This window comes from Oryx dammah, unplaced genomic scaffold (genome assembly GCF_014754425.2).
Source record: "Oryx dammah isolate SB20612 unplaced genomic scaffold, SCBI_Odam_1.1 HiC_scaffold_12, whole genome shotgun sequence".
Lineage (NCBI taxonomy): Eukaryota > Metazoa > Chordata > Mammalia > Artiodactyla > Bovidae > Oryx > Oryx dammah.
In genome coordinates, this window is record NW_024070196.1 from 28,398,004 (window position 1) to 28,425,041 (window position 27,038).

Sequence of the window (27,038 nt, forward strand, 5' to 3'; positions counted from 1 at the left end):
CATTGCAGCACTATTTACAATAGCTAGAACATGAAAGCAATCTAGATGTCCATGGACAGATGAATGGATAAAGAAGTTGTGGTACATATACAGAATGGAGTATTACTCAGCCTCATAAAAAGGAACACATTTGAGTCAGTTCTGATGAGGTGGATGAACTGGAACCTATTATACAGAGTGAAGTGAGAAAGAGAAAGATAAATATCATATTTAATGTATATATACAGAATCTAGAAAAATGGTACTCAAGAATTTATTTACAGGACAGCAATGGAGAAACAGACATAGAGAATAGGCTTATGGACATGGAGAGAGGAGAGGAAAGGATGAGATGTATGGAAGAAGTAACATGGAAACTTACATTACCATATGTAAAATAGATAGCCAACGGGAATTTGCTGTATGGCTCAGGAAGCTCAAACAGGGGCTCTGTATCAATCTAGAGGGGTGGGATGAGTGGGATATGTATACCTATTGCTGATATTTTTTGAGGTTTGACAGAACACAACAAAATTCTGTAAAGCAATTATCCTTCAATAAAAAAAAATTTTTTTTAAGATTCTGTCAGTTGTTTTAATTAACATTATAAATATTTCAGCTATATTTTAAAATACAGATATAATAAATATCTACCACCTATTGTATAACTTTCTAGGCCCAAGACAGAGTGCTCCTACCTGGGGTACCAAGTCAGCAAACTGAAATAAGGTGAACTTTTCTGTTCCTATAAATGTTCCACTTGACCAGAAAAGCAGGATAGTCAGTCAGCCAGTCCCCAAAATGAAGCCAACTCTGGGCTCTATAGTTATTTTCCTTTCCTTTCTCATCTCAAACAAGGTTGACTATGTGGCCATAGCCAATTAAATATTTTCTATTTTTCACTTCCTTGTCCTTTACTTTTTATCCTGTCACAGCTTCCTGCCTTCCACCCCATTTTGCAGTTCTCTGAATAGAGACTGTTTGCTTCCTCAAGTGTTAAGAAATTTTGTTTGTATCACCTAAATTGTCTCCTTAAAGCATTTTTTAACACACTCAGTTTAAGAAAAATTCACTAATCTCCCTTTCTCTCCCATGTTTGATGTTTATTACTTCTAATCATGGTCTTATAATTTTACCTATAAACTCTATATGTGTATAAAATAAGTACCATCTTGCATATGTCTGTTTATAAAATAGTAGTGTACTATGGGCTTACCTGGTGGTTCAGTCGGTAAAAACTCCACCTGCAATGCAGGAGACCCAGGTTCAGTCCCTGGGTTGGAAGATCCCCTGGAGAAGGAAATGGCAACTACTCCAGGATTCTTGCCTGGAGAATCCCATGGACAGAGGAGCCTGGTGGGCTACAGTCCATGCGGTTGCAAGGAGTCAGACGTGACTGAGCAACTAAACAGCAGCATCAGTATACTATATTTATGCTCTGTATGTATATATGCAAAGTTAGACTTTTGAGATTATCTACATTATTTGATGTAACTCAATTTTAATGAATATGAAGGTAGGCCCGCATCTGTAAACTCTCAGAGGAAAATTCTGCTACCCCATCTCCCAGCTCAGGCTGAAACTGGTAAGTTGCTTATTTGACAGTCTGTACAAGTGAGTAGATATTTTTCAAGTTCACCCCTGACTTTTTCCCTGGTGTTGCAAATCTTCAATAGTTTTTCATTTTATTTTCTATTTCATTTTAAACTCCCTGATTTATGTATCTACAGTGTCATTTTCTGTCCCCACAGGGCCAGTAAATCAGCTCCTGAGAATTGAGAGATGGAACCAACCCCAACCCCCATCCCCACCTCCCAAGGCAGCTTCCACATTAGTTTTTGTTCTGGGGCTTTGTTTCCTCATCATTTATCTCCTTTGGAATTTTTCAAATTATCTTTTGGGCATTTAAATGAACAGTTTTTACGTTCTGTTATATGTATTAAAAATCTTCTGTGTGTTAGTAGCTCAGTCGTGTCTGACTCTTTGTAACAACATGGACTGTAGCCCTCCAGGCTCTTCTGTCCATGGGATTCTCCAGGCAAGAATACTGGAGTGTGTTACCATTTCCTTCTCCAAAAAATCTTCTAGATTTACAAAAATTGAAAGCTCTTTAGGTTTTCTAATCCCCTCCAACCAGAAAATGAAGCCCTTTAACTTTCTTTAATATAAGTCAATATTGGATATTATGTTTAACATTCAATGATGGAGAAAATAATTTTAAGATTATTAAAAATGAAATCAAAATTTTCATATACAATTCAGTGAGAAATCTTTATATTGTCATATCCAAACAATTTAGCTCTTTCTTAGCTCTTTTTAAGGTTCTTTTCAGAGCTCAAAGATGAAGAATTTGGTTTCTTTCAAAGTTCTATTGTTTAATTCATGCAATTTGAATTTATATGAATATAATTATGATTAACTCATTTATTCATCTCATCTTACATTTTCTTGATTTTTATTGAAATACCTTGTGTCATGATCTATGAAAATTCAAAAATTTGTAATTTTGCCAAATTTTTCCATTATTCTCCTGTAACTAGCCTATGCCCACAATAAAACAAGCTAGAGGGTATTTTACATCCCAATGTAAAACATTTTTGTGCCTCTGAAACTTTGTTTATGCTTTAAATTATCCATACACTCTTATTCCCCACTCCTCAAGTCTAACTCTTAGACCCTACCCATCCTGTTTATACGTCTATAGTCTTCATGAAAGTACTCCCTTATTGCCCCAAATATGATTTCCAGTCTCTTTCTGTATAACTCTTGTGGTTTTATAAAGTAATTTTTAATTGGAGGATAACTCTTGTGGGTTTTACCATATTCTACCTTGGTATACTACTTCACTGGGGTTTTTTATATTTTGTTTTAGCTTAGAAAATAAGTGTCTCCTTTTTATTCTTGTAGTCCATAAAACACTTGGAGAATTTGTAGAAAGTCAACAAATACTCATTGAAATTCAAGATAAATAAAATCTCCTTTGCAATTCAAATTGAATGTTTTAAATAATTATAAGTAGTGTCATTATTTAAAATATAAACCCTGAAGGGGAAGATTTAAAAGTGTTACAAGCTACATAAAAGGTGTGACAACGCAGGGAATAAACCTCTCTGCATTCCTACAAAAAGGAAGGGTTAGACTGCATAATTTCTAAGGTTGCTCATGTTCTTCTCCAACTTCAGATGTGTTTTCATGAACATTTTGGTCAAGGGGCATAGTGTTCATACTGGCAATGAGACAGTCACCTGATGAGAGCCAGAAATGCACTTTCCCCAAGAAACAGTGGTGCTTGAGGACTCTAGCTAGTGGGGGGAGGGGAGGGGCGGTGGTTACACCTGGATGCTTACTCCCTTCATGCATTGCGGAAAGCCATGTAGGAGAAAGCACCAGAAAGAGGAACAGAAACTCCTTTCTCTTACAATGTCTCTCCACTGCCCTCTATTGTCATAGCTGAACGGCTGCGCCTGTTGAAAGTGAGAAATGATAACAGGATCATTTCTTTACTGCAGATCAGGCGATACGGGATGAATTTGAAGCTGAGAGGCAGTAAACTGATGACTGGCACAATAAGGAATATAAACTTCAATACATACATATTATCCTCAATTTAGGAGCATATTTCCTATAATTTAAAAGATGGAATGGTCATGTTATGAGGAGGTAAATTTGGATTTAAAAATTGTATAATTCCCTCAAACACCAAACTACTAGTAAACTAACTACAATTTCAGTATATTAAATTATAGTGAAGCAGCTCAGGGCATTACATGGTTTTACCTTATTCTATAAATTTGCAATGAAGAATATAATTCACCTTTTCATCTGTTCCAGTTTGATATCAAAGTCTATTTGTAATAAATACCATGAACTATACATTAGGAAAAAGATAGACGTGTGCCTTAAAATGAAACAGCATCTAATGGCTGGTATATTAAATTATAATAAAATTTGAGGACTTCCCTGGAAGTCCAGTAATTAAAACTTCCTTCCCATGCACGAGGTACAAGTTTGATCCCTGGTCAGGGAGCTAAGACCCCACATGTCTCACACCTAAAAAATCAAAACATAAAACAGAAACAATATTGTAACAAATTCAGTAAAGACTTTAAAAATAGTTTACATCAAAAAAATCTTAAAAAACTATAACAAAACTTTGATTCTAAACCCTAGGGATTTACTTGAATAAATAGACACAATATGAATTATATCATGTTCCTCTACTACATGGTAAATCAACTGCACTTCAATTTTTTTTTTAATCACATTCTTCACTTAACAGAATGAGGATCTGTTCTCCACTATGATTTCTGTGGACTTTGTCATCTACTTATTTTAAAATAGTTTTGATTATATTTAATAAATATAAAAATCCCTGTACAACATAGGTGGTATGCCATAGTGGTTAAAAGCAGGAGCTTTACAAATAGAATGAGTAGGTTTGAACCCTGGCTCTCACACCGTTGATACTCTGTGCAACTTGCTTAATCTCTCTCTTTTTCTGTTCTGTCATTTGTAAAATAGGGACAGAGTACCTGCTTCACAGGGCTTTTATGTGTGTGTATTAAATGAGCTAATACAAGTAAAGTACTTTGCCAAGAGCGTAAGTGACAAAAATTTGCTTCTGTTGTTTTTCCTGCTACCAATCCTTGAGGACAAATTTGTCAAGCACCAAAGATTGATTATAGTCACTGATTATGTTAGGAAGAAAACAACTAATTTTCTCTAAAACTCTTATTACCACATCAAAGAACAGAGATATGAATCTAAAATGAACTCTCTCTCCACTTAGAATTCCAGAACCATTTCTTCAGAATAGGATCAAATATATTGTTTTACTTGTCCTAATACATTGTCAGATAGTCATGACTGATTTATCCCCACCATTCAAGCTTTCAATTATCAATATAAAATGTATTTTTATGTTTAAGTTTATGTTTCCTCACCCCAAATTACCCAACAGATCCTCAGAAAAATCTGTTAAGCCCTAAGGATAAAACTCCTCAGACTTCTGATTTTAAAGCTTGCTAAATTTCCTGTGTCAAGTCATGGATATTAGTGCTAAAGAAGTTACTGATATAAAGTTACTTTAAAGAATAATCGGGTCCTGAGAATGCGCTATTGAGCAGCAAAGTGATAGAATGTTTTTTTCTGCCAGCCTTAATATATTTATGTATCTAGAAGTTCAATTCATAATCATTTAATAAACTGAACACTTGTAGTCTTAAATATTAAAAAAGAAACAGGCTATTAAAAGTTAAAACCCTATTTGTATTTAGCTATGTTAAAAAATAATCATCATCCCAGGAACATTGTAATGAGTCTAGGTTTAGGAGCAGGCATTGTACAAGTTAATGTAAGTAATGAACCTTTCATGTGAAATGATGTAGTGTCACAACTCATTTGCATCCCACTTAAAGTGTAATTAAGTTTCTCTGACAGCATGGCTTATGGCTGAAAGAACAGACCTGGCTGCTAAATTAATCCAGAGTCCCTCAGTTAATAACACTCAGCAAAGAAAACTTTATACACTCTTTCATTTAAAGTTCCCAAACTCCCATTTGCAGAAGCAAAGCAGCCTACAGAGAAATCTTTGTATAAAATTCATGGACACTCACTAGACAGATTTAACCATCAAAACACCTGAAAACTGGCCTTTGATGAATCGGGACATAAGAATATGCTATTTTCCCTCTAGCTAAGGCTGGAGGTCTGGAGGGGTGGATTCACACTTAAATTTCACTGCACCATGTATTTAAACTATAGTACATTTTCAAACTTAAGTATGAAGTGCTGGGAATTTTGAATTTAAAATCTGAACTGGTTTACCATAACTAAGAGCTCAGAAATAATGGGATTTATTTTTTCATTCATTCTTTCAGGATGTGAGTTACTACATTTAAGTTCCCAAGTGAAGTTATTGTTCATTAAATTTCTTCGAGTTTTTTTGTTTGTTATTGTCCTCGTTTTTGTTAATTGTCCTCAATATTGTTAAGAATGTTCACTTTTGTAATTCCCAGAACGGATTATGAAGTTGCCACAAGATTAGAACTACACTGTGTTATTTAGAACAAGTTTTAACTAAACAAGGATTTAATTTATAAATAACCCCAAACTGTTTTTAGAGAGGCAAATGAGAGAATAGGCAAATTTCTTAGGATCAGATTCCCCTTCTCTCCAGGGCAACAAAGAATCTCTATCCACCAGTTACATGGGCAACTGCGTGGTACTATTATCTTGTTCTACTTTTCCATGGCACCCAAATTCAAAGGCTGATGCAGAAAAGAAATAGTTTATCTTTAAGCTTAAGGTCTCAAAATCAACTATTGTTGCCACCATAAATAAACTGATTCCTCAGAGACAGTGAAAGTGCTGGAAGCTGGAGAAAGACATACTTTTAACATACAAAACATTTCTGAATCCAACAAGTGCCCAATAATTTAATAATGTAATGACTAGTGGACTTATTCTAGTCTACTAAACCAATATTTCTCAGAGTATTTTAGGCTAGGTTAGCATTTATTCTGACAGATGACCTGCAATGCCATCCCTACAAGAAAATTGCCATATTTAGAAAATAAATAATATATTAAAGTGTAACACTGAGAAGTATTTTCAAAGCACTGAGAAAAGCACTATTTTCCTTAAGGGCAAAATTTGCAGCAGTTCATTTTTCTACTTCAGGTCTCAGCACTATGCAATGTATGACTGGCATTTTAACAGAAACATATCATAATCTGTCTTAATTTTCAAAAGCTCTATTTCAGGGAACACCAGGAAGGATGAGTTGATGGGAAAGAAATATCCAAACAATTATTTTCTCTTATCATTTATTTTTAAAAAAATCATTATTAGTAAAAGATAAAGCATAAAAGCCGTGTTCAATTAAATGATTTATTTCTGGCATGTTGTTGGAACATTTACAGTGGTAGCAGACAATGATTTTACTTCAGCTGTCCAGCTGAGGCCAAAAGGTGGTGGTACATGGAGTGTTAAGTGCCTTTCTTCATGAGTTATAACCAGTGTTGTCAGAAGGTAAAGGATCACAGGAAAGCTCTTTCCACAGCTCCGAGTCTGGCTGCTCCCCAGTCATCTCCCATAATCCACTTCAGGTTAAAAGTTTTAAAATACTCTAGGCAATGGCTTCAGGTCACATAGAAAAGAAAAAGCCAAATCTTAAGTTTTAAAGACATCACCATGTTTTTATTATTCATTAAATAAAATTTAAAGAAAAATGCACACAAGACCACCAGTTCAAGTTCGATTCATGAGACAGGGCACTCAAAGCCAGTGCACTGGGACAACCCTGAGGGGTGGGATGGGGGGCGGGGAGGGGTTCAGGATGGGGGACACATGTGCACCCATGGCTGATTCATGTCAGTATATGGCAAAAACCACTAAAATATTGTAATTAGCCTCCAATTAAAATAAACTAATTTAAAACTGTTCATTAATATATTGGTTATATTATTTTTAAATGATATAATAATGAATTAGATCTTTTTAAAATATTTTTCTCATGTATACATGTATAGAACTTGCTACTGTATTCATTGAGGAGTAAGAAATCATTATTTCTATGCTAATTAATGATTATATACATACTTTTTTAAAAATTCAAATCTCACCTAAAAAATTTTATATGATCAGTTTGTTGCATTCACATTTTAAGATATGTCAGGATAGTCTGAATCTGAGGTTTACCATGCAACAACAAAGGTATCCTCTCATGTCTTATTGGCAGTTTCTGTGAATCCCTGGTTACTACAAAACACCTTCACTCAACTCACACAGACATACTGTATACTAATTAAGCATTGGGTTGGCCAAAAACTTTGTTCAGGTTTTTCATACCATATGGAAAACCCGAATGGACTTTTTGGCCAATCCAATAGTTTCATTCCTACAACACTCCTGTAGAATGAGCTTTACCTATGTACTATCAAAGTATGCAAGCTTTCACTACCAGCGGCAATGTGACTATTATCATTCATAAAAGCAAACAGAAATCTTACAGTCCTGTAGAGTGCCTAGCACAGCCTGAAGGAAGTTGACTCAAGTTGACTGCTATGTAGATTCACTTCCAATTAGGTGGGAGTTGAAGCATATAATGGAGTTGTTAAAGTATAAAAAGCAGGTCAAGCAAAAATGCTAAAAATAATTCAATTGTGTTATACATAAAGAACACAAAAAGACAATACATATTATACTACACATACTTGAATATTTATAATTTTACATGTATGTATAGTTTTTAAATTTTAGGCACTGTGAAAAAATGATGAATGTTTAAAGCATCTTTCCCCTGAAATGTGTAGCATATGAAATGAGCAGATATCAAACCAAAAATTTCAAATATCTATAAAACATAATACACAGGGAATATTTGCAAAAAGTAAACCATATTTAGCATTGGGTTGGAGTTATGAAGGGTTGGGCTTCCCTTGTGGAGGGTTGAGAAAACAATATAAACATATTATATATGTTTATAAATATATTATAAAACATAAAATAAAACATCAAGGTTACTTGTTAGATTTAATTCTATAATTTAGAAAGCCTAGATAATTTAAAATTGTTCCTTGGCATTTTTAGTTCCAATTAGCTCTCATAGTATAAACCAGAAAATGTTTTTAAATAAATTTGGAAAAAAATCTCAGTATATGTGAATAGAGCTACTTATTTTAATCACCAGAAATGCAATGAAAATCCTTCTGGCATATTAAAAAAAAAACTTAAGGAGTTGTAGTTAAAGCTCGTATCTCCCTCTCACAATTCATTAAAAATAAAACCTGAAAGTAAATACATAATCAAATTATTTGCATACTCACAAGTTAGGCCTTGCCCATCCTCAATTTCTTCATGTGGTATTGAATCTTCTAATTCCTGATCCATGAATTGCATATGAATTCATTTTATCCATACCAGGTGGAAAATATTCCCAAGGAAGAAATAGAATCCCATTCCACTGCTTCCTGGTAGCACTGATTTTAAATTGTAAACTCAGCTCTTTCTTTCATAGTTTGGAGTTAATAATCAAAAAAGCAATAATTTTCAACTGGCAGATTTAATGTATTAAACAAATAGAACCTAAGTTTAAATTAGACAAAAATGACATGCTTTTTATAAGGCAAGCTTGTAACTCATGGCTCCTAAGTTGAAAACCCATTAGTAATGCCATTGAGTATTCACCCCGTTCACAGTTTTATTATTTATAAAAAGTTGAAAATATTTATTGTCTGTTATTGGCTTCCCTGGTGGCTCAGATGATAAAGAATCTGCCTGCAGTGTAGGAAACCTGGCTTTGATCCCTGGGTCGGGAAAATCTTCTGGTGAAGGAAATGGCAACCCACTCCAGTATTCATGTCTGGGAAATTCCATGGAAATTTCCATGAAAATTCCATGGTAGGCTATAGTCCATGGGGTCGCAAAGAGTCAGGGGACCACTGAGCAACTAACACTTTCACTTTCACTAATATATAAAATGTCAGATCATATTGTACAAACAACTGATTTTTATAAGGGCATAATGATACTGATGACCTAGGTATTGGTACTTCATGCTTGGAGTTCTAAGGAAAAGTAAGGGAAACTACTTTGTTTGCTCATTAGCTCTATCTTTATTTTAGTTGTTAATATCTACATAAATCCCTGGCAGGCAAACCTAGACAATGGAGATCTGTAGCAGTCACCATACCCAAATGAACCTGACCTGAATCACGGAGATAACCTCTAATGGATTTTATATGCCCCTACCTGTTTGAGTTAGTCATTTCATTCTTTGTCACTATTTCAGAAACGGATTATATTTATTATATTGGCTATTATAATGCATTCATCAACAACTATTTTATCAGTTTTGTAATTTTTAGTAATTTTCTACTGACATCAATTTTTACCTTTTTAAATGGTTCATCTCATTAATGAGTATTAATATAATCTTTTAACAGGGAAAAGGCAAAATAGAGATAGGCTTTGGAAACAATCCATGTCCCAAATAGAGAACATTGGATTCCTTTTTAACACAGATTATCTCTCCATAGACTTCCTTTGTTTCCAGACAGTTCCTGTCAACTCTTAATGAAGAATCTAATATTAACTTAAGTCAGCCAGAATCACTGACAATCCTATTTTAAAAATTACCCATTTGGAAAACAGTGATAGTCAAGAGCCAAATTATCTTCTCTGCTTTCCAACTCCATTCCCTCAGAGATCAAGACAATTCAATTAAAAAAAAAAACTCTTCAGGGAACTGCTGTAACAATGTTGTTCACAGGACAACTGACAATTTCTATGAAGAGATCCATAAACCAAAATTTATGGTGTCTGATAAACACAATCCGCTGGTCATAGTGATTTCCCTTGACAATCTATTTTGAATCTGCAGAAGAAAGTATGTGAGGAATTTTACCCCTCTGGAATTGGCTCTATTGTAACTCCACAGAGCTGCCAATAGTTGTCTCCCTTTCAGAATTTTTTTTAAGGAGAACATTTAAGATCAAGGGTCCACTGTGAAATTATTGGAATTCAATATATTATTCTTCTACTAGGACAATCTCAAGTAACTTGTCTGACTTCCTTTTGAAACAGAAATTTCTGTAAGTTCTCCATTATGACTGTAATTTCTTGATTCATTTGAAGATGAGAAGTGTTACCGTAAGAACCAAGCTTTAACTGTTTGGGATGTCATTTTTCCAAAAGTCATTTAAAAATATATATTTTTTATAAAGATCTGAGCCCACTGAACACCAACAAATCTTAGGATCTAAACTGTTGTTGCGTTATTCAGTTTTGTCTGACTCTGAAACTCCAGGAACTGTAGACTGCCAGGCTTCTCTGTCCATAGGATTTCCCAGGCGAGAAGGCTGGAGTGGGTGGCCATTTCCTTCTCCAGGAGGTCTTCCTGACCCAGGGATCAAACCCACGTCTCTTGCACTGCAAGTGGATTTTTACCCCTGAGCCACTGGGGGAGCCACTGGGGGAGCCACTGGGGAATCCCCTAGGATCCAAATAGAATACCATTATTCTTCTCACTCCACCTGCTTCTGTATCAAGGAGCTTAAATTAATTCCTGACTTTATCAAGCTTCTGATTGTCATACAGTGAGTATTTAATAAGTGCCTGCCATGCAGTAAATCTTTTCAAGGAACTGGGCATATGGTGCCAACAAAACAAAGTCCCTGCCCTCACAGAGCTGACATTTTAGCTACATTCATAGAAGAGATTCTTTACCATTTACTAAGAGAAGAACAGGATGCCATTTTTTATTTTCTGCAAGTATTACAGAAAAACAAATTAATGTGTAGAACTCAGACTACACCAGTAAACCACTGTTCAGCTGAACAAACTTTTTATTTATCATCTGTTATTCCCTTCTGTATGAGAAAAATATAATTCTAAGAGGTCAAAGAGGAAGTCTACCCTGTACACCAGCATGTTCCCATTGTCTAGCACAGTTAACACTTAACAATACTGAACATTTGTAGAATGACTAATGAGCATTAGGCCAAATAATAAATGAATATATTGAAGTATCTTAGAAGCTGAAGTGGTCAAACAAAAGACTGGCAACATTGAACATTGACATTTTCAGAACTGGTGAACTAAAATGGTCTGGAATGGGTGAATTTAATTCAGATGACCATTATACCTATTAATGTGGCCAAGAATCCCTTAGAAGAAATGGAGTAGCTCTCATAGTCAACAAAAGAATCCAAAATGCAGTACTTGGGTACAATCTCAAAAATGACAGAAAGATTTCTGTTCATTTCCAAGGGAAACCATTCGATATCACAGTAATTCAAGTCTATGGCCTAACCACAAATGCCAAAGAAGCTGAAGCTGAATGGTTCTATGATGACCTACGAAACCTTCTAGAACTAGCACCAAAAAAGATATCCTTTTCCTCACAGAGGACTGGAATGCAAAAGCAGGAAGTCAAGAGATACCTGGAATAACAGGCAAGATGGGCCTTGAAATACAAAATGAAGCAAGGCAAAGGCTAACAGATATTAGCCAAGAGAACATACTGGTCATAGCAAACACCATCTTCCAACAACACAAGAGACAACTCTACAAATGGACATCACCAGATGATCAATACCAAAATCAGACTGATTATATTCTTGGCAGCTGAAGATGGAGAAGCACTATACAGTCAGCAAAAACAAGACTGGGCGCTGACTATGGCTAAGATCATACCATCACTACAAACAAAGCTGCTGGAGGTAACTGAATTCCAGTTGAGCTATCTCAAATCCTAAAAGATGATGCTCTTAAAGTGCTGCACTCAGTATGCCAGCAAATTTGGAAAACTCAGCAGTGGCCACAGGACTGGAAAAGGTCAGTTTTCATTCCAATCCCAAAGAAAGGCAATGCCAAAAAATGTTCAAAGTACCACACAATTGCACTCTTCTTACACACTAGCAAAGTAATGCTCAAAATTCTCCAAGCCAGGCTTCAACAGGATGTGAACTGTGAACTTCCAGATGTTCAAGCTGGATTTAGAAAAGGCAGAGGAACCAGAGCTCAAATTGCCAATATCTAGTGGATCATCAAAAAAGCAAGAGAGTTTTCCAGAAAAAAATCCACGTCTGCTCTATTGCCTACGCCAAAGCCTTTGACTGTATGGATCACAAGTGTGGAAAATTCTTCAGGAGATGGGAATACCAGACCACCTGACCTGCCTCTTGAGAAACCTATATGTAGGTCAAGAAGCAACAGTTAGAACTGGACATCATTTGGAATAACATGGTTCCAAATCAGGAAAGAAGTATGTCAAGGCTGTATGTTGTCACTCTGCTTATTTAACTTCTGTGCAGAGTACATCACGTGAAATGCCAGGCTGGATGAAGCACAAGCTGGAATCAAGATTGCTGGGAGAAATATCAATAACCTCAGGTAAGCAAATGACACCACCCTTATGGCAAAAAAGAAGAACTACAGAGCCTCTTGATGAAAGTGAGAGAAGAGAGAGAAAAAACGCTTAAAACTCAACATTCAGAAAACTAAGATGATGGGATCTGGTCCCATCACTTCATGGCAAATAGATGGGGAAACAATGGAAACAGTGAGAGACTTCATATTTTTGAGCTCCAAAATCACTGCAGATGGTAACTGCAGCCATGAAATTGAAAGATGCTTGCTCTTTGGAAGAAAAGCTATGACCAACCTGGACAGTATACTAAAACCAGAAACATTACTTTCCCAACAAAGGTCCATCTAGTCAAAACTATGATTTTTCCAGTATTCATGTATGGAAGTGAGAGTTGGACCATAAAGAAAGCTGAGTGCCGAAGAATTGATGCTTTTGAACTGTGGTGTTGGAGAAAACTCTTGAGAGTCCCTTGGACTGCAAGGAGATCCAACCACTCAATCCTAAAGGAAATCAGCCCTGAATATTCATTGGAAGGACTGATATTGAAGCTGAAATTCCAATACTTTGGCCACCTGATGCAAAGAACTGACTCATTGGAAAAGACCTTGATGCTGGGAGAGATTGAAGGCAGGAGAAGGATGACAGAGGATGAGATGGTTGGATGGCATCACCGACTAGATGGACATGAGTTTGAGCGTCTCCAGGAGTTAGTGATGGACAGGGAAGACTGGCCTGCTTCTGTCCATGGGGTCGCAAAGAGTCAGACATGACTGAGCAACTGAACTGAAGTATCTATTCACAGGGAAAACCACATGACTGTGGTTGATTTAACATCCTTAATTGTTCACAGTATCATCTTTCTTGCTTCCCAAAGAGACTCTTTCAAGTGATCTTCCTGTTATATTAGGCAGAAGGCAAGATTCTAAGAAAAACTGTGAAGACACTTATAGATTGAGGTAGACATTTCTGTGCTCTTCCCCCGCTTGTCCCTTGTGCTACCCCCCAATATTTAGATAGTCTGCTGCTAAATTCTTTAAATTTTGCTCTGAGTGGTGAAGCTAAAGATTCCATCTACTAGCTGGAAGAGGGAACCAATGTACTATTTATATGCTATCACAAAGGCATTCCCTTGATATCCCAAACCTCAACATCATCAGCTTGCCACCTACCCTCTCAAACCCTAGTTTTTCCTACTGAAAAACTATGGTTTGATCAAACTATGGTTTGATTTTTTTAATTGGAAAAATTTAAACTTGATTCAGAAACCACATTAAAATCTGGTCCTCAAAAATATTTCAGGCCAATCTCTTCAAGGTATATGGTGACCATTTCTATAATTTCAAGGAAGTCCTTGTTTAAGCATCTGAGTAGAACCAGAGATGCAAACGGAAGCATTCCTGCAGTTTCTTTTTAAGGAGGGAATTATCATTTCAGCAAGAAAATCAGTAAAGATCTCCAGTATTCCCCCTGAAATACCATCTTGGCCATCAACTTTGCTTGATTAAGATTACAATAAGGAATTCCCTGGCAGCCCAGTGTGGTTTGAACTCCATGCTTCTACTGCCAGGAGCCCAGGGTTCGATCCCTGGTTGGGGAACTTAAATCCTGCAAGCCCAGTGGCATGGCTAAAAAAGGAAAATACATACAACAGTTTTTTTTTTTTTAATCAATTATCAACATATAATAGAAGGCATCATCATAGTGTACTAGCTGTTGCTTCCCACTAAGAATTTTCTGCCACATAGCTCTTACTATAATCCTAGCTAAGATTATTTACATTCGAAATGAACTGATTAAAGTGGTCATTAAAAAAAAACTGTCTGATTGTAAGGTAATTATAAAAATACAAGTTCATAGGAGACATTCAAGATCTCCTAAATCTGAATATTAAGAGAGGATCCAATGCCTAGAATATAGCCTTGGACACAGTAGGTGCACTCTAAGCATAAGTTAAAAGAGTAAATGTATGAGATACTAAGTCCTAACACTGCAGTGTTTTATTTCCTGAAGACAGATAACTCATTCTGTGGGACAGAATCATTAGGAATTTCTAATGAACTTGAACTCTTTGCTAGTCAGGACTTTCCCTGGAATATGAGCTCATTGAAGATAAGAGCTTAGACTCCTGTTCACACATATAACCCCAGTCGCAAGAATAATACCATGTACGTGGTAAATACTCACAAAATATTATTTGAATAACTGAATTAGCCTGTGAATCCTCATATTTGTCAAACCCCATATATGATGTCAGGGGTGTTCAGTCAGAGTAGAACTCATAATACTAAATACAGGTAAACCCAAGCCAGCAAAGTTGAAATTTGACATTGATGATTTCAGTGCAGTTTAATGGCCTATTTTCTTTCCTCAAAAAGTAGTGTTTATAATTTGGGAAGGATTGTAATGGTTCTCATAAAGACATCAAATTCTTTTTATTTAAACCTGCATAATAGTGTCCTACAAAACTGTATTGTTGTTGTTTAATCACTGAGTCATATCTCACCCCTTGGCGACCCTATGAACTGTAGACTGCCAGGCACCTCTACGCATGGGATTTCGCAGGCATGCATACTGGAATGGGTTGCCATTTCTTCCTCCAGGGGATCTTCTCCACTCAAGGATCAAACCCACATCTCCTGCATTGGTAGGTAGACACTTTACCACTGGGAGTCACCTGGGAAGCCTGTAAAAACTGCATAAATCTGCAACTAAAAATGTGAAATGCGTTAAACAATACAGCAGATTTTGCAGGTGATACTTATATATCAATGAACTTCTAACATAAAGAACCATCCTCAAAGAAAAGGTACAGTCTTTAATATAGAAGAAAAAAGTTGCTCTTCCTTTCCAAGCTAGTGGGATTCCTTACTTTGTAGACTCTCAGTGTAGTAGCATGGCTTGGTGTTGTTTGTTTTATTTTCTGTTCTGTTGTTTTGCTCTATTTTTATTCCAAAACAAAAGAAGAGATATTTAAAGTAGATATAAAGAAAACATATACCCTCAAAAAAAAATTCAGAGAAAACTTGTTTTTAAGAAATCCAATCAATATTAATTAAATTACCAAAACATTTTGAAAAAGTGGATACACGTCACTGTAGCAAAAGCTCCAAAAGAGCAGAGACGACATGTTATTTGACTTTTTCTCTTCCGTCCCTAACAGAATCTGACCCATAAAAAGTTCTCAGCGAAAGTCTGGTAAATAAATGAATTAATGATTTCATTTCTGCCTAACAAATATATTCAAATAGCCAACTTTGTTTTCATTAATCAAACCCATTTTTTACATACCACTTTCAATAGCAATTTTCTTGATCAAGTGCACATAGACTTTTTCCACATAGTAAGACAAAATCGTGCTCCAGTTTTCAGTGTTGATTATGCTAGATACTACAGAGCCAAACCATTTTAAGAATTCAGCAAAACATTTAACTCTATCTGACACATAAACAGACAGCAGTGTTAAATCTGTCACTTTGATTCAGTTATCTCTACATCTGCTGATGGGATTTTAATCTGGTTGGCATGCACTTAAACAGTATACACACAGTTCTCAATTTTCATTTTGCCCCTTTTACAAAACAGAAAGTCAAATGGTAAAGTTAATAGAGCTGTAAAAAAATATAGTACCAAATTTATTTTAATCACTGTGTGAGTGTCATTGATTTAGGACAGCTGCTGTCTAAATAAATAGACCTAAGGCCTAATAACTGTCAAGGCCAAGGCAGATGTCTGTTGCTGGAACCTGAAGACTTGTAGGCAGATCAGTGTCCAGTTAGGATGACTGGTCTCAGTGGCAGTTTCCCTATAGCTCAGAAAACTGCCCAGCTCTTTTTGTATGCAGAGGTTTCTAGATTGATTTCTTACTGGAACAGATTCCTCACAAACAAGGATAATCCTTTATTTGAGGTTTAGTCACTTGAATTCCCCTCTGTTCTCTTCACTGTCAAGCTTTGCAATTTTTATTTATTCTTGGTAGAATGCACTTACTATTGTAGTTATGGCACTTTTCACTTTAAGCCTCTCTTTTCAGTATCTTCGAGAGAGAAAGGGCTTTAGTTAGAAATTTCTCATGCTTGTTGACAGTCTGGAAATGATTTATTTTAGAAGAGAATAGAGGTGAAAGGAATAGAAGGAAAGATCATTATTTCACCATCTTTGAGAACTTATCAGTTAATCACTGGTTTATTGTTAAATGTGATGGCTTTCAAGATTTAATTTTATTGGGTTTATCTTTAAGAAGCAACACTGAAATATCTTAAAGTCTCATAAATAAAGTAAATCTAACAGGCTAAAAGAATTTCCTGTGGCTAAATTATTTTCATTTATTCTCTCTCACACTTATATGACAAAGTGGGTTACTGAGAAACTAGACAATGAAATGTGCTTTAATCATATATATTTATAAATAAATTTACAAATATAGTTTTAATATATGGATCTATAGGTGGCAAATCTCTATTTCGTGGGTGTGCTCTCAGATGCTTTCAATACTAGCTTCTTCCACACACACGAAAGAATTCACAATAATTATAATTGTCACTCTTTAAAATCTCTACTTAATATTCTGATATTTTAATCCACTGCTCTCCAAAGATTTTTTTCCCCATGAGAATTACTGCATATGTACATACATAGGACTAAATGATAAAATAGTTACTGAAAGAATTATTTAACAGTATTTCGAAATGTATCAAACTCACTCTGGGCTTTCTGATTTTACTATATAGAAATAAAATATTTATTTATTTAATTTCCTTTAGAGAATAGCAAGATTCAAGGCCATCTGTTGCTTCTCTCTCTTCTTTTTCTAATAAAAGAAATTCTTTGAAGTAAAGTATTGCCAATTACATGTTCATCCAAGGAGAAGAGAAAAAATAGCAAGTGGATTTGCTTTAAAGATTATTCCAACTTCCCAAGTGTGAAATCTTCAATATAGACTATTTAACAGTAAAAACTAGAGTGGAAAATACACAGAGATTAAAACTAGATACTAAAACTGTAAGAATTCATAGGAAATTTGTCATTATCTTTTAAATTAGATGCAAAAGCAAACTGTTTATGAAAGTTAAGATCTCTATACTTATTTTTGATTTCTTATGCTAACCTTAGACTCTACAATAAAAAACTCACTGAAATATTGAATCTGCATACAGATAATAATTTCTCAAAACCAAGTTATATATCAGAGCAGAAATAGAAGGAAAGTATGCATATAAAGTTATAGATCATGTTTATTATTATATTTTTATTATCTGAGCCCTAGAACTTGATTTTATCTCATCCTTGTAATTCCAAATGTAAAATTAAAATAAATAACTTGTATTTTTTCCACTAAGAACGTTTGACTTAGGGTAAGAATAAGCTATTGCTAAATTTAAACTTCTCTTTCTCCTCTTAGGGCAGTATCAATAAATAAGAAGTAAGCTGGACATGAATAATGTACATCAGGAGATTCCCAAAGAAGACACCATATCCAGGATAGAACTCAGCATGTTAGGTAAACAGTACACTGGAGGCAGCCTCATGTGAACTGGAGTTGTCTTAGCTATTGTCCAGAAAGCATAAGCAGGAGTATAAGGAAAACACATAAGGAAAGATTTTTTTTCCCTCCAAATTCAGAACAACACACTGATACCACCTTCTTAGGTACTAGGGGACAAACATAAGGTACTGCTTCCCAAAGTTGAAAACAATTATGCTCAATTGAAAAATCTTTTTCCAGCAGAAAAATATTACTTCTCACAAATTCTTTAATGGTTAACAATTTTATGTCCAATCAAACATTATTATGACTGTATAAACCACAGTATGACCATCTGGCAAGTAAATTACTTGGGGCACAAATCCCAACCCACGATTAAAAAAAAAAAAAAGCACTATATAAAAAGCTCAGTTAGATGTTCGCCAAGATTCAAAATGAAAATACATGCACGAGCCATTCAGAATTCACAAATAAATAAAAATGGAAAGGTCAGCAATGGTCTTTCTTCTTCACTGTTACTAGGCCTTTGAAATAAGCTCAGGAAATGTAAGTAGGTGGTTTCTGATTAATTTGATAGAGGTACATCCATGGAACCAATTTACAAGTGATTTGCAGGCAGGCTGGCATTACTGAAATAAACGGTGCTATTACTATGATTTATGCTACTATTCCTAACACAAGTGATAAACTGAAATTTACAGTCCTTAATTACTACCATGAAAAATTAGGAGGGAGAAAAAAGAGCAAAGATTGGCAATTTACAAACTTGTCAGTAAGGCAACATGCAAAAATTCATTTACTTTACTTAAAAAAAAAAAAGGACACTGCACAAATGGGCCTTTCTATATTGTTATCAACCCATTGGGGAAGGACAGGCAGTTCAAAAAAACAAATGACCAAAATGTAACCTTGAGATGCCAGGAAGTATGGTTTAGGAAAACAGCTGACAAAATGCAGTCACTAATTATAAAAAGTAGGGAGGTGATGAAATACTGCACTACACTATATGTTATTTGGGCTACTCACGAGGCCCAGCTTGCTCTCTAAATCACTTCCTTTCAAATGTTTTATAGTGGGGGTGGGATAAAATTAAAGAAATCATATCTGTAACTTTTTAATTGAATGTTTTCCTCTTATCCTATTCATATCCAAATAGTACTGAGAGTCTGTTAAGTTATTCAAAAATATTTACAGAGACACTGCTATCCAGAGAACTCTAACAAAGCTACACAGAGGACCCTATTCTGAGAGGCATGCGCAAGCACTGCAGTTGTCTAGAGGCTGGAGATTATGTGGACGCCTAGTTTCCTGGACCGGGGCTCTGTCCTCTCTCTGTCTTCCATAACTTTCTACTTTAATGGTCCAGCCAAGTTTTATTTCCAATACTTATCCCCTCAAGTGATTGACCTACTATCAGGGAATGCTTAGGGTTCTAATGGACCTGCTAGTCACTATTTGCTGTTTGGTTCAGTATATAGCAATTCCATTCAGTGGTCATTCACACTACTTCACAGTTGCTAAATAGCAAAACTCTGCAAGGTTACAAGAAGTGGCAACTAATGGTACGTAATAAGCGAGAGAGATGCAACAAAGATGGCAAAAGTTTCCTGTCTGCTTGATTTAGAAGATAATGGGGCAACTTTAGATAGAGATGCTCAACCAAAACCTGGAAATTGATGTCAGTTTCAGGAATGTTAAGTTTGACTTGCTGTCAGGATATCCATATGCACACTAGCTTTACTAAGAATGTAGGACTAGCACTCTGGAGAAAAGTTAGGCACAGATATACATATATTAGAGAAATATATTAGAAATAAATTAGAGAAGGCAATGGCACCCCAGTCCAGTACGCTTGCCTGGAAAATCCCATGGATGGAGGAGACTGGTAGGCTGCAGTCCATGGGGTCACGAAGAGTCGGACATGACTGAGCGACTTCCCTTTGACTTTTCACTTTCATGCATTGGAGAAGGAAATGGCAACCCACTCCAGTGTTCTTGCCTGGAGAATCCCATGGACAGGGGAGCCTGGTGGGCTGCCGTCTATGGGATCACACAGAGTCAGACACGACTGAAGTGACTTAGCAGCAGCAGCAGAGAAATACGAATAGAAATTAAGGTTGCAGGTGTGGAAGAGGATCAGATGGTCATAGTGGGGAATGTAAAACACAAGAGATCTAACAGCAGAAACAAAGAGAAGAGATACTTGGAGGACCAGGAAAAAAGAAAACAATGAGATGGCAAAGGACGAATGAAAGAAGTAGAACTCTGAAATGAATCTCAAGCAGAAAGAAAGGATCACTAGTGTCACACGCTGCACAGAAATCAGGAAGAATGAGAAAATTCCATTAAGTCTGTTGACCAAGATAGCTTCAATAGATAAAAACCAAAATACAAGATTCTGAGAAACGCATTTAAGGCAAAGGAGCTCTCTCCATACACTATGGAGAGAATTAGGAAAAAGCTCTTTATACAGCAGATAATAAAGGCATATATGTGTCTTATGGATTTTTTATTTCCTGCCACGTCTTAAAAATTTCTTCTTTTATCACTGGGATACTATAGTGTATGAAAAAACCCTTCAAACCGGTCTTTTATGGAGAACCTCAGTGATCATGATGGATTATTTTATCTTTGCCTTGTTCCCAGAAAGCCTAAAAGCATTTGGGCATTCTACAGTAAGTATTTTCTCCATTTCTACTTCCCATCAACTCAAGCTTTCTTCCCACTCCATAAATCTTTTTTTAAAGCATCATTTTCTCCATTTCAATAACTTTCCTCCTGAGATTTTAAATTATAATAAAAATTTCACATTTTCTTTAATAACCTCCTTACTTCAAATTTCATAAATTTCACACTGTTCCTTCAGGAGTTTCCCATACCTCCATTCATCTGTATTTGGATAGTATCTCTTTTCCATAAGTATTTTCTAAGTCACATTTTCATCACCATACTTGAAATACAACACATGGAACACGCAATGCTGTTTCTTCTAATTTATATTCCTTTTAATATTTTCATCAGTGGTTAATACAGTTTGAAGGCTTACTCTATGTATTAAACATTTAATGTAGTGCCTGACATTCATTGTTTCATTTCATCATCTCTAAAAGCCTTTGAAGTGATTGTTTTATTCTCTCCAATCCACAGATTAGGAAACTGAGTGTCAGAAAGGTTAGGTCACTAATCTAAAGTCTCACAGCAAGGAAGCAACAGAGTTGGCTGGAATTCGTACCCACGTCCATTTGACTCCAATGTGCATCATTTACCTTGTAGAAAATTCTACCTCAATCCTTTTGGTCTTACTTTATAAGACTATCAATGGTCAATTAATGCATTTTCATTTTTGGAACACAGCAAAAAAAAAAATTTAAGTTCTCATTAATGAAACAGGCCTCTGTTAATTCTGGTTCATCCTAACTCAAAATACTCAAAAGGACAGATTTCAAGATTGTTTTGTTCTTTTTATCCTTTCTTCACGCTTTATTAATCAGCATCCTGTCTTGAAGACCCAAGTTGTTTCATGGGTCTTTCCCTCTGTCACCCACCCCCCTTGTTTTTACCTCTACCCTAATTACTCTGAATTCTTCTTTATTGATAGAGAATATAAATGTGCATAAGATCACCAAAATTTAAAATTACTCCTTAATTTTCATTAATGATACATCGTTTAGATTTGATTTTAGTTTTTATATTCTTTATCAGATATAATACACATCATGTGCCTATGAGTATAGATACACACAATTTAATGGTATTAAGTTAATAGTATATCTTTATATTATATAACAGTATGAATACAAAATTTCAAATTTTTTACCATATTGTACAGTTATGTGCACATATACAGGTAATTTAAGGGTGTTAAACCAGCAGTGTATTTTGTATTAAATATTTCTCAAACAACACATAGATTATTTTCTTAAAACACTTCATTTAGAACTTATTTCTCCTTTCCACTTTCACAACTGGAATGCTAGCTATATTCATATCTTTTCAGACACATTAAAGATCAAAAAGCACAATTACATTTAAAAGAAAAGAGAAGATGCCATACCTCTATCTATGTGCTACTTTTCCTAGAACTTCACTGTTCAATATGGTAGACATCAGCCATACCTAGCAATTTAACCTTAAGTCTGAATTAATTAAAATTTGCACCAGCCAGTCACGTGGCTAGTGGCTACCATTTAGGGCAGAGCATACGCAGAACATTTTCCAACATCACAGAAATTTCTACTGGACAGAGGTGACCTAAGAAGATTCAAAAGGTAAGTCAATCTTTTGTACATCTTGCTGTTTCTAAAAAGAAGGAAAGTCTGCAATATGTGACAACATGGATGACCCTTGAGGACGTTATGCTAAGTGAAATAATGCTAAATCAGTCACAGAAAGACAAACGTGATATGGTCCCATTTACATGAGGTATCTAACATAGTGAACTTCATAGGATCAAAGAGTAAAACCCAGGTGCTGGGAGATTTAGAAATGGGGAATTACTAGCAATAAGCAAAAAGTTTCAGTTTAGCAAGATGAATAAGCTCCAGGGTCTGCTGTACCACACTGTATCTACAGTCAACAATAACATATTATACACTTAGAAATTTAAGAGAGTAGACCCTATGTTCTTTGTTCTTACCACACACACACACACACACACACACAAAAGATTGTTTAACGTAGAGCTATATACAGGCAGGGTTCTGAGGGAAACAAATGACAAATGACAGATAATAAATTATTATTTTACCATTAAAAAAAGATTATTACTTCCTTCTTAACTCTTTTTAAATATTGCTAACCAAAAAGCAAAGACATTACTTTGCCAACAAAGGTCCATCTAGTCAAGGCTATGGTTTTTCCAGTAGTCATGTATGGATGTGAGAGTTGGACTGTGAAGAAGGCTGAGCCCCGAAGAATTGATGCTTTTGAACTGTGGTGTTGGAGAAGACTCTTGAGAGTCCCTTGGACTACAAGGAGATCCAACCAGTCCATTCTAAAGGAGATCAGTCCTGGATTTTCCTTGGAAGGAATGATGCTAAAGCTGAAACTCCAGTACTTTGGCCACCTCATGCGAAGAGTGACTCACTAGAAAAGACCCTGATGCTGGGAGGGATTGAGGGCAGGAGGAGAAGGGGACGACAGAGGATGAGATGGCTGGATGGCATCGTTGACTTGATGGACGTGAGTTTGGGTAAGTTCTGGGAGTTGGTGATGGACAGGGAGGCCTGGCATGCTGTGATTCATGAGGTCACAAAGAGTTGGACAGACTGAGTAACTGAACTGAACTGAGTATAAATTTTGCTACTAACTACCACTTTTAAATAACAATCCTGGAAATATTTTACAATGTAAGATCAATAATGCAAATGTCCTCTAATTCAGAAAGTCTTTGAATACTTTTTCTTAAACAATAGATCTTGAATCATTTTTTATTTCCACTTGCTCCAAAATTTAAATAACAAAGTAAAACAAGCCTTAGTGTTAGTGATTGTGTTACTGATTGTGTCTGACTTTTTGTGACCCCATGGTCTGCAGCCCACCAGACTCCTTGTCCATGGGATTCTCCAGGCAAGAATACTGGAGTGGGTAGCCATTCCCTTCTCCAGGGGATCTTCCTGATCCAGGGATCAAACCAGGGTCTCCTGCATTGCAGGCAGATTCTTTACCATATGAGCCACCAGGAAAACCCAGTAGAGTGAGCAATTTTTTCTAAAATCCAGTGATAAGACCACTGTCTCTACAGTGGATTGATTCAGTCCTTTGCTAAGAATTTTGTTTCTAGAGCTGGAGAAGAATTCCTCAGTAGTGTGTTATACTTTTTATAGACGGGTCATCATTTCAGCTCCTCAGTCCCGTATTTCTACCCCTGTTAGCAATTTTACAACAGGCTTCTGGTGTTTTCCTTGCCTCCCCATTTTCTGAAGTTTCAAACGGATAGAATACACAGGTGAAAAGCTTATAAGAGTTAGGGTTGTAATCTATACTCATGGACCACACAGGATAACTTGCCAACATATACATCAAACCTCTAATCCTGGCCTTTTTAGCACGCACTCTTGGACTCAGATATCTTTGACAACAAAAAGCTTATGTCTGAATGTATTTCTATTAGAGAAAAGAAGAGATACATCATCTATTGTGTCTTTTCTTAATGATTCAAAAGAATTACCAAAACACACGCCGAGTATTTTAAATATGAAAACAAGAAAGGAACTAAAATTCCTGAAAGCAGTTGCCAATGGAATAAGACTCTGGTGGGAAATAATGGGTCAAAGGTATATTGTATTCAGTCCTATAAGCCTTTCAGTAGATTTTTTAATTATGTGCATTTTACAAATAATTATTTTATTAATATAATTGCTTTAAAAAAATGAAGAGAAACCACTTCATTGTTCATCAATTGAGGAACATTCTGATATTATCTATTAGAATAAAACTGTGAAAAATTGCAAAATATATGAATTTGGAAAATATTTGACTTTTGCCCTAGAAAAACATATTAGCACCTCTTCACCATTTAATAAGAAGAATATACCATTTTTTAAACTTTTAAAAATATTTTTTAAAGATTTTCTATGGATACAGACATTTAAAAAGGCAAGAAAATGCTATGGAAATGATATAGACCAACTTGAGAATAGTGAAAGTCAAAAAAACTGAAAAAGATAGGAAGAAAGGAAGGAAAGAAGGGTAAGGGATAAGAGATGGGTATCAGCTGTGTCTATAAGGATTTATTTTTAATATGTGTCAAATCTACATGGGAAATGTTCAATCTCAGTGGCAGGTGTCATCATTTTCTGTAGTTTTCAGTTATTTTGAAATTTATTCACTTAAAAAATCTCTCCTTCTTCATTGGAACGTGTCTTCAGTTTACAGAAAATTTTCTAATTAAACACACAGTATTCTCTGCTGCTCCTTTTTAGAGAACTGAGTAGAAACTTTAATCCCAGAAGAGCAGTGATCATTATTAAATCCAATGTGCAAGAGCACACGTAAAATAACAATTACTGATCTATATTAATTATCCACCCATAAACCAGCCACACCAGTGATGTGACATAATATATACATACATATACATACACACACACATATATATATGTATATACATATATACAGACACACACAAACATTAGCCTCATACACTTCAGCCCTACTCAAACCTCTGAACTCTTATTTGCTTCCTCTTCACCTAACTTTGAGAAGAAAATAAAAGTTAAACATGAAATATATAAATATTCTAATCTTCAAAGTCATTTAATCCTACATTTTAAAATATAGTCACTGTAAAAACAAAGGCTGATTTGATTGAGCAAAGATTTGTAGTACTCACTGCAAATGCATCATCACTGGAGAGCAGTAGGACCAGGTGCTGTCTTTGCCTAAGCAAACAAAAAGAGAATCATGATAGAGTTGAAATTAGGCTGACAGTTCAGCATTTTGAAGTTAAAATGTCATCCAATTTTAATTTTTATCTATATTTTCCAGTATATCATTCTCAGAAAACTGCAGGCTACTTAATAGACTAAAGCTAAAAATGAGTGACAGTAGGAACCAGAACCCTTAACATTTACACAGTTTAAAGAGGTTTGTCTTTCTCCATTTGTGTAGGCTTTATAAATTTCTTCAACCTACTATTAAAAGTATGCTAAACATGGCCATAACTCTAAACTTCACCTAAATATTCAGCTGTTTCTATTAACTGAGAAATTGTCAGATAAAATAATATTAATTTCAGGACCAGTTATATAGATTCTGGGCTTCCCTGGTGGCTCAGATGGTAAAGAATCTGCCTGCAATGCAAGAGACCCAGGTTTGATCCCTGGATCAGGAAGATCCCTTGGAGAAGGGAATGACTGCCCACTCCAGTATTCTTGCCTGGAGAATTCCATGGATATGGGAGCCTGGTGGGCTACAGTCAGTGGGGTCGCAGAGTTAAACATGACTGAACGACTAACACTATATAGGTTCATGTTAATAATGTTTAACACACTGTTCAAAATATGCTAAAGTGTTCTGCTCACAAAATAGTCAGATATGGGAAAGGATCAGGATCAGTTTGGCCTCAGTTTACTTACTGTCTTTCATACGAGAGATGTGTGCATTTCAACCAAAGTATGAATTAAGTACCTACTTGCCTAATGTCATATTTACAAGGTAAAAAGAGAAACTGCCTCATCAACAATGTTAAGGAATAAATATCTTAGAAGTATCTCTTAAGAATTCAGGTTTTTGATAATGATGTCTTTAAAATTAGAAATTAAAAACTAGATTATTTGTATTCAATGTTGTAACATAAACAAATTAAATTGAAGAATTTTAATACTTAATTTCTTTAAATTTTATTTGCTCACTTGTAATAATGGACAAAAAAGAAAGACACTCAATTAAGCACTATTTGGCCTACCTGTTTAATTCTTACAGTGTTGTGTACTATTTATATTTTTAAGAAATCATTTATTTGTTGTTGTTGCTTAGTTGCTAAGTCATGTCTGATTCTTTTGCTACCCCAGTGACTGTAGTTTGCCAGGCTCCTCTGTCCATGGGATTTCCCAGACAGGAATACTGGAGTGGGCTGTCATTTCCTTCTCCAGGGGATCTTCCTAACCCAGAGATCCAACACATGTCTCCTGCACTGAAGGTAGATTCTTTACCACTGAGCTACCTGGAAGACCAGCAGAAATCATTTATAGTGACTAGTAA

At 35.5% G+C, this 27,038-nt stretch overlaps 2 long non-coding RNA genes across 2 annotated transcripts in view; both read right to left on the bottom strand.

Annotated features, from left to right (window-relative positions):
- Positions 1-6,880: 6,880 nt before the first annotated feature.
- Positions 6,881-10,763, bottom strand: LOC120870968. Its single transcript, XR_005722909.1, has 2 exons — positions 8,808-10,763; positions 6,881-7,119 (listed from the first exon to the last, which is right to left on the bottom strand). It is a non-coding gene; the product is annotated as an uncharacterized LOC120870968 (long non-coding RNA).
- A 194-nt stretch (positions 10,764-10,957) lies between these two features.
- The window catches only part of LOC120870964, a 40,527-nt gene continuing 24,446 nt past the window's right edge, over positions 10,958-27,038 (bottom strand). Inside the window, exons 3-4 of the long non-coding RNA XR_005722906.1 lie at positions 25,669-25,717; positions 10,958-10,975 (exon numbers count right to left, since the gene is read on the bottom strand). This is a non-coding gene — a long non-coding RNA (uncharacterized LOC120870964). The remainder of the gene's footprint in view (positions 10,976-25,668; positions 25,718-27,038) is intronic.